The 9,846-nt window shown below is 38.6% G+C and overlaps 1 pseudogene; it reads right to left on the reverse strand.

The window, feature by feature from the left end:
* Positions 1-6,809: 6,809 nt before the first annotated feature.
* Positions 6,810-8,919, reverse strand: LOC100498383 (annotated as a pseudogene).
* Positions 8,920-9,846: the final 927 nt, after the last annotated feature.

Here is a 9,846-nt window from a genome sequence, read left to right on the forward strand (position 1 = left end):
GCAAAAGAGGGCACTTTCCAAATTGCATTACAAGCTTATGGCAGGCATGGACTGGTTTTACAGTGGGAGACACAAAGCAAATGTGGGCAAGTTGTGCTAGATAAGTGACACAAATACTTACCTAACAGCCACCCGTGAGGCATTTGTCCTGTCTCAAACACTTGGTAAAGCCCGGACTGGTCTTAGGGTGTAAGCACCGTGAGAGGAGCCGGGGAACCCAGACACGATGCTCAAGATGTTCATTTTGGCATCACATACAACTTGTACATTAAGGGAGTGGTAACCCTTGCGGTTTCTGTAGATGTGCTCCCTGTCTTGGGGGGGGTTAAGCGCAACATGGGTGCAATCTATTGCACCCAAAACATTGGGGATGCCACTTACCCGAGCTTTTTAGTTGGAGAATGAGTCTTCTTATAGTTGAGAGTCTCCACGTAGTTTTTAGATTTCCTTCCTAGTTTCTTTTTTTCTTTCTCCTTCTTCCCTTCTCTTGAGAGTCTTCCCAGTTCCTTTTTTTCTTTTTTCCTCCTGTCTCCTAACTTATCCCTCAAACTAACCAACTGGCATCAAAAGGTAGTCTTTAAAGTTAAACTATCACCAATTGATCTAAATATTTGTTAGTGACCTCTGGACCCGTGATGTCGTCCCCCATCTGTAGATGGCACAGTTTCCTCATATTGTGGCCTGAGAAATATTCAGAAAATATAAAATAACTTTTGACCTTCCTATATTCGATGTTAACACCGAAGCTTATACAACCTTTAATCACATGTTATCATTAATAAACCGGAATATTCTTATAATTAATAATCTTCTTATTTGAAAATCCGACAAATCCCCCTTTTTTCTGAAATGTTTCCTATAATATGAACATTTTAGGAAAACTACTAAGGGTTTTCAAACTCTTCCTTCATCATACTCATTATGTGAACTTGATCGGCGAGATTTAAGCCATAGTTTATCTAGAGTCTTTTTTAACCACCCTACTATAATTGTGATCAATATACTCCATATATAGTTTACCCCCCATGACCAAACAGAAGGAAACAGTATTTAGTCATCGGTTGGTGAAAATTGTGGAGTATCCATGGTAATGTTTTTTTATAACCATACGGATGGTATGGCTGGGCTTATTGTCCAACATTTTAAATCCGGATTTATGGTAATCTCCTGATTTTGGAATGCATCAATGCTTTCCACCTCTCCTTCAATGTCCTTAATGTTTACAGGATATAAGGTGAGATTTCCAATTACAACTCTGGAATTAGGGGGTACTTTGATGATCGATACATGAGTTGGTATAGCAATAAGAGTACTAACGAGCCATTTGTCTTTTATTAAAACTGCATTCACCCAATCTTTCTCCTCGATTTTAGACAGTTTCCTGGCACAAAGTCAAGTCCGCATAAAGCATTAGTCGTATCATAATTAAACAGGTCACCTTCACATTGAAAGTTATTATCTCGAAAAATTGCACAATCATTTAGAATAGGAACAGGTAGCCAGTCCGGTCTCCAAGATTGATATGCCACGATATCAGGGGTTTGGATCTTAACATGAATATTATCTCTCCATGTACCTACATTGTGGATTTTTTTTCATTTGAAATATATTGTTCCTATTGACCACTGGAATTGATAGTAAAAAGCAAATTTCAAGCATTTTAACAGGATCAATGTATAATGGTATGGAAACTCCCATATTAAACGCTAAGTTCATTTGGATATCTTCTACTTCATCTCCATCTGCATTTTGTAACATCTTGCGAATAATCTCGTATGATACAAAATAGAGAGGAATTCGCCCTTCTCTCAGGTCTTGCATCCCACTTTGCACCTCGTCATGGAAAACTTGAAGTTGAAAATCGATAGGCTCCTTTAGCAAAATCAGTTCTTGCTTAAACCGTTCATGACTTTGAAGATTTATCGAGTGGTTTAATAATTTAGAGTGTAAGTTCGTAGTAATAACAGTGTCTTCCACAACGTTATACAAGTCTGTTAAATCGTTCTTTTGTCTTTCCATCTCCGCATGAATATGTTGTAAATTAGTCTTTAATGAATTAATCTGATTCCATGGTTTTAAGGGATATGGAATTAGCGATTTGTTACTCCGGTTGCAAACACGTTTCCTACTACTGCAAAGATTATAGCAGCAACAATACCAGAAATAAACCGTTTTGGTCTTTAGTTTGAAGAAAAAGGCTCTCTGATTGATTAAAGTTTTTCGGGTTTGCTCCAGGATTTGAGTAATCCGCTTTTGTGAATATTCAATATGCAGCTGGTACCAGGTTTGAATCTCCGGTGATCGAATATTGGATACGTTGACTTGTCTATCGATGACACAACGTGGATCCAGGCTCATATAAATCTTCTGGGACAAGATTCTCTTGTTGGTCATGATGAATCCCGCTGTATCCTGTAGCATGATCCCGGATGATGGACCCGGCATCACAATCCGCTCAGCGTGTAACTTTCCCCAAGATCAGGACTGCATATAAAATAGCGATCATCTCGGATGGCATCTTTGCGCCTATAGATAATTAAAAGAAATCATTAGGTTCAGCCGTCATATATATACACAGCCAGTTTCAGTTCACTGAGAATATAAAGGATATTTGGAAGGTTGAGAGAGACATAGGCATATCATGATACAACATCTATATACAATATTAATCTCTACTTCCATCTTTAACTAGAATCTCCTGATTTCTTACTACTCAGCTCTCGACTTGCTCTATTCTCCGAAGCTGTGGGCTAGGATGACAAACACGTAATTGGTTAATGTGCACCCATTTTTCAACAAAATCATCCCCCTTGGGAATTTTAACTTTATAAACCACAGGAGATAATTTATCAGTGATTTATATATGGACCTTTCCAGGAAGGTAAGAATTTCCTTTCCTTTACTTGGTCTCTGGCAAAGTTATAAAGAAACTTTGTCATCAACCTGATATTCCTTTTGAGTTGTTTTTAGATCATAGTACGTTTTCGTACTTACTGCAGCTTTCTCAATATTTCTTTGAGCAAACGCAAAAGCATGCTGTAGATGCTTTCGTAAATTTTCTATATATTGATGTGCAGTCATTGCATTCATCAAATTGTGATCTGTGGTCCTATAAAGTAGATGTTGAGGTAATACCATTTTTCTACCCGTAATCATCTCAAATGGAGAAAGTTTGGTTGTCGCACTCGTGGTGGCTCTTATAGCCATGAGAACTAGTGGTAATTTGACATCCTAGTCTTTACCAGATTCTTTGACAAACTTTCTCAGAATGTTTATGATTGATTGTAACGCTCTACTCCACCACTAGAAGCTGGTCTGTAAGCAATGTGTAGCTTCCTTTTTACTCCTAGAATTTCCCACATCTTAGTCATTACTTCGCTGGTGAAGTGACTTCCGCGGTCAGATTCAATACGTTGGGGAAGACCAAATCTGGAAAATATATGGTTAATGAGCAGTGATGCGCATACACTAGAACTACACGTCTTGCATGGTAAACATTCTACCCATTTTGTAAATAAACAAGTTACAGTTAGCATGTACCGGTTTCCTTTTGAGGATGTTGTTACTGGTCCAACGAAATCAATTTGGAGGTCTGACCATGGCATGGATATTCCTCTTTTCATCAGCGGTGCCCGGTGATTGGGTCCTTGTGGCATGTTTGACTGGTTTCTTATTACTTCTCATCATATTGGATCTTTTCCATCCGGGAAAATATTCCACAAAGCTGTTCCGAACATAATCAGAATGTGAATAATTCATCATACCCAGGAACCATCTTAGCTCCTTGAGATCTGTAGGAGTTTTCATGTTCTTTATCGCTTCCTCTTTCTGTGGATTGATTCCTTCGGCAGTAATTTCATGTCCAAGGAAATTTACCTTAGATCGGCACCATTGGGCCTTCGGTAAAAGTTTAACACCCGCCTTCTTTAGTTGATTTAATACATATCTCAATTCTGCAATATGTTCTTCAAAAGTTGTACTTTATGTACCTCGTTCAGCAGCATCAGGCATGGCTTTGTGCATGAATACAGTAAACTCATGGCCTGCATTAATGTATCCGAAAGGTAAAATGGTCCATGCATATTGTTGCTTTCCAAATGTAAAGGCTAGTTTATATTGATCCCTTTCATCTATTTTAATTGTCCAATATCCTTGTGCGCAATCAAGAGTGGTAAAAATTTTAGACCCTTGGATTTGTGCCAAGCATTGGTCAATGTATGGTACAGGCCAACCAGACATGTAGACTTGTTTGTTCAACTGTCTCAAGTCTGAGCAAAGACGAAACTGACCATTGGGTTTAAGGACTCCAAGTATTGGATGATTAAAAGAACTATGTACTGGGCGGATGATACCCTTCAGATTTTTAACGATTTCCGAGAGTGACTCCTAAGCCGCTAACGGAAGTCGGTATTGTTTAATAAATACAGGGGGTGCATCTGGATCGGTCTGGATTCTTGTAACATGTAGGTTAGTTTCCCCGCAGTCATAAGAATTCTTGGGGAACATATCCTGGAATTCCCAAAATAGTTCTTTTAGCTGTTGTCGTTCTGATTCATCAGAACATGCATCAGCTATAGAGAGTTGCTCTTCCACCCGCTCTTGAAATTCTGGGAAAATTTCAGGTTGATTTACCTCATAAGCTTCTTCAAGCTTGCTGGTCAGGTCATCCGGGGTGTGATATATCTGATCTTTCCCCTGTTGGAATGACTCATACTCACCTTTCTCGATTTCATGGTTAAAGATCAATGATGTCTCCTCAACGTAACATGTACCATCCTCAGGATTGAAAGGATAAACAGAGTGAATACTGAACAATCCCTCAGGTGTTGAAAAGCAATGTTGATCCACTATTTGTTCTTCTGTTAGATATTTGTCAGGTATTAATCCAATTATATGATTTTGGAATCCAAAAGTATAATAATCTGAATCGATGGCTAGGCCAATCATTGTGTCCTCTTGTAACATAATGTTATAAGGACTCATGTTATCGATAACCATATATAATGGATCCTGATGAATATTTATTATAGGATTCGGTTTTACCTTCAATCCAAATTGTTGCATTCGATTAGATAAGCAAATTAATGTATTTGGATTCCTCAGCGTTTGCCCTTTCTTTACTCGAATGGGTAAAAGAAATGATTTACATCCCCCAGAGACTTTTACCTTTCCGGCGACTAAGATATCCACTGCATAGGGTATTCGTTGTCCCCATCTCAAGGCTTGTTCTTCATCCTGGAATTCCTCTGGATTCCCTGATAGTCTGGACCACAAAACATTATTGATCAAATCAACTTGTATGGCAAATCGATGTATAATGTAATTTCCTAAATACATTTGATATTGTGGTTCCTTTAACACATTGAAAACGTGTTCCGCACATTTGTTTCCTAGGTGTTGTGTATAGTGTAGATATGGTGTATTACAAATATACTGGATATTCCAATATTTACCACAGCCAGGTAAAAGGAAACAACCACGGTTCTTTTCCAGAGATGAAGCTAATTTATTTCGATTATCCAGCCCAGAGACAACAAATGATACAGAGTTCCTTTAAATATGCCCACAGGATCTGTTCTATAGGGATCAGCCTTCAGGACTTCTCCCTAACCTAACTACTTGAAAAATCAGCAATCCAGCTCCCTGGTTATACTGTTTCTATCCCATTGACCAAAATGGGGAATGGTTCTGATTGGCTCACAACAAGTTTTTAAACGTGTATCTTAATCTCATTGTTTTAGTTGAACCAACTAGTTTCTTTAGATGTTTCTTTACCAATAACAACTGTATAAACAATTCCACTTTGAAATACAAAAGACCCCTCCTACAGATTGTTTCTCGGGGTCTCCTGCTGTTAGATCACCTTGAACATTAGCATATAAATTAGGAATAATAGATACCAAGATAAGCATCCTGTATAGCCCTAACTTATTTTGCATTTGATTAGAAGTGATACTTTGAAGAAGGTAAAACTAGTATCTGGGTCATAAAATTACAGATAAACGTCTACTACTTGACTTGGAGTCTCTGATAATACTTTGAAGTCAGGAACTACCAAGAATGTGTACATTAATTATACAGCCCTTGTATTCAAATCCTGTGTGCAATATGTCTACCCCTAACACCTTTGTTTATCCCCATACATATTGCTACACTAGGGAGATAGATAAAATGCATTTTGCAATCACATTTTGACTCTGGTCGTCTTTGCCCAGGTCATAAACCCATTCCTGTAAGGAAGAAAATTTAATCATCTGAGGATTTGTAACCTGCTTTAGAAGTCCTAAACTTATATAGCTGACTTCGGATTTGAGATCCAGCTTGGCATATTTCCCGGGCAATATTTACCTGTACGGGAACCAGCATAGTATCATTGGTCTTCTCGATTTTAACCAATGGTTGGATATGTCTGGTTATGCTTGCCACTTTTTCAATTTTGTCCTTTTGGATATTAATGATGTGGAAGGAAGTATTAATACTTTCTTCAGGTTTACCATTTTTTAGGATTGAGACATCTGGTACCTGACTATTCTGGAAATGGATTTCGACAATTAGGTCTTTCTTCAATCATATGGCAATTATTTTGTGGTTTTGCATTGTGGGAACGTTCAAAAGATTGGGGTTTTTACCCGAGTCCATATTGCTTCATTAATAAAGTCAATTATGGATCTTAACCTTTTAAGCAGATCAATTCCAATGATCAGCCGATCATATGGAAGATCTACAATCAATGTTGGATGTCTAATGGTCTCTTTACTAATCTTATGTCAGCCAGGACTTGCCTTTCACTTGTAGACTATCACCATCTACACTTACCAGAGATCCATCAAATACCGTCAATCTGTTTATTCTTCGAGGACTCTAAGATCTGTTGGAAATAGCTGAAAGACAAAATAGTGACCTGAGATCCGGTATCCAGTATCCAATAAACCTTGGATTGGTCAGACACATCCGTCCTGGAGACAAATATCTAAAATACCGGCAATCTAACTAAGATTACAGAGGAAATTGGGAGTGTTTTATCATCTGTTGATTTAAAAAGTGATCTTTGCAGCGTCAGGATATTTGGAGATTGCTCCTCCTTGTTCTGTCTATAGGGCATTTGTTTTCCTATGGATTCTATTAATGGAACAGACTGAACCGGCTGTAAAACAGATGAAATATTAGATTTTCCCTTCCCGGCCCTGAATTCAGGGTCGGGGCAATGCAAAACATGATCATTGACTGTATTTAATTCTTTCCTGTCCATTTCCATATAGCAATTTGGTTCTGCTTCCTTTTATTTGGCGGAGCTTGGCCCCGCTTTTTCCTCTGATCAAATCTGCTAGGTCTACCTGGGTTTTGGTTCCCTGTGGGTGATTTACCCCTGGGTGAATCTGGTGATTCCTGCCCTTTTCTCCATTGCTGCCTGGGCCTATTGTTCCAACGTCTGTATCCCTGGGGATCCCGGTATCCTTGGTAACCCCCATATCTTTGGTTACCTCGGTATCCATGGTACCCTTGGTTGAAACAAGAACGGTTATCTTGGCTTCCAGAACCTGAACTATTTCCTTCTGACCCCTTGGCAATTTGAGGTTTAGTTTGTCTGGGATTTAGCCGTTTTTGGTTTTGTTGATTAGGTCCAGTGGCTGAAGGTATTTTCTTTGGCTGGGACTCAAAATTTAAATGAGGTTTTACCCTGGACTCATCAACATTGTGCTCTGGGAGTTTTTTAAATTTCCTATCATTTAAGTTTTGGCCCTCACTAATGTTAAACCGTAAAGTTGCTGATGTTACCAGTCTTTCTAGAGGGTTTTCAAAATCCAGATCATGAGCTAGACTTAATTTAATTTGGGTTGGTAAGGCCTCATAGAATACTTGTTTAAATTCCACAGATTCCCAATCGGGGTTTCTCTAAGCTAAACCATAGGCATTTTTAAGTACAGAGAGAAATTCTCGAGGGCTTTGATTAGATCTACATGTAAGTTTATAAATTTCTCTCCTTTGCGGCAGTGATAGTTCGATAGGGCCCAAATTCTGATTTAATTTGATGTAGGACTGACTGCCATTTGGTGATTCCTCTCTCTTTAAAGGAGGAAAAGTAATGACGGTATCTGTCATCAAAGGCCCATGGAAGAAACCTGATTTTGTCTGCCTCAGATAATTTTAATGAATCCATAGTAGATTCATATAGTTCTAAGTGGTTTGCAATTTGGGAAGAACCTTTCTTAGAAAATTTTGGTATAGCAGTATTCAAAAATTTAATTATGCTGGCAGAAGTTTTTTTCTTTTGGAGATTGGGGATTTTTCCCTTTTAAACCCCTCTTATGGGTATTCTTCCCCCTGTTTGGGAAAGGACCGGATCCCTATGCTCTCCCATCACTCTCAACTTCACTTGCATCAGTATTGGAAACACTACTTCTATGGGATACATTTGACATAGGTGTTTGATTTCGCACATTCCTCACATTCCTCTCTGGGGACGTGTCTGAAGAAGAATCTCTAAGAACCCTTGTTCTGTGATTACCTATCACGGGGGTCACAGCTTGGCAAGCTTCAGCCAACCGGCCCAAAACATTTTGTGCCTCCTGAATCAACATCAATTGGTTTGGCTCTAGAAATATATGGTGCCCAATTTTTATATTGGGGAGTGATTATTGGAGGATCAGGAGATCTCTCCACACCATATACACCTGACTGTTGACTTTTAATGTACTGTTGCCGTAATTCTTCGAAATCCTTTCTGAGCTTACAGATGCTATGCGACTATGTTCAGCATCAGTTTCTAAATCCCTAATAAAAGCTTCCTTGTTTGAGATCTATCTCTAGTTGGTTTTTATCAGATTTCATATGTTGGATATCTGATTCTATCTCATGTAACTGAGACCTCAATTTTTCTACATTTTCTCTTCTAGCTTTTGATGGGGTATCTACCTCCATTAATGCATATAAAACAGGAGGTAGGGCACATTAATTTTTTTTTCTTTTTCTGAACTGTTAGAGGCTAAGTTCATACATGTTTAAATAGCGTTCAACCAGGCCGTCTGTTGCCCAGATATCATTAAGGTCTGCTCTAGCATTTCTCTTCAAATCATTAATCCAAACATCCATCCCTTGATCAAATTTTACCCGTGTATATATGAATTCAACAATTCTGTGGATCATTTGCTCTGGGGTATTCCCATTCTCACTGCTTGCAACACTCATGGTCTCAATTAATTAATAAAAAAATAATTAGCTTGACAGAAGTATTGGAATGGTTTTTCACTATTTGTACCAATATGAGAAAGGCAGTAGAAAGGCAGGACGGGTCCAGTGTAGCCCTTTTAAGAATGGGTTTGACACATGCTTGTTTGAAGAGAGAGGGAAAAGTACCAGAAGCCAGAGAGGAATTGAATATGTGGGTAAGAGCTGGAGTAAGGGCAGGGGCACACTGTTTTAGTAGGGATGAGGGCATAGGATCCAGCGAGCAGGTAGTAGGCTTATATAGTAGGCTAATCTAATATGGGGTGTATCAAAGTGTTTTCACCCGTTAAAATACCAATTGAGATGATCAGATACACAAGTCATGATTGACGCAACCAACCAATGCATTTGTCCACCATTTTGGGTGTGTAAAACTGACAGTTTGGTAAGGCGGCAGAAATTTGGGGTAAAAGCTCAAAGGGCCATTGACCATTATAGATGGATTGAACTATTAATTTCATGTTACTGGATAGTTCCGTCTGCTCTTGGGAAAAACACTTCCTGGTCAACAAGTAGTTTAAAATGATTAACAAAGTCCTTTGTAATCTCAGTATGGGTATTGATATTATCTTCCTCCTGGTTATTCATATTTCCTTTTGGGTATCTAACCCCTTTATACTA

The sequence above is a fragment of the Xenopus tropicalis genome, chromosome 6, assembly GCF_000004195.4.
Source record: "Xenopus tropicalis strain Nigerian chromosome 6, UCB_Xtro_10.0, whole genome shotgun sequence".
NCBI classification, from domain to species: Eukaryota; Metazoa; Chordata; class Amphibia; order Anura; family Pipidae; genus Xenopus; species Xenopus tropicalis.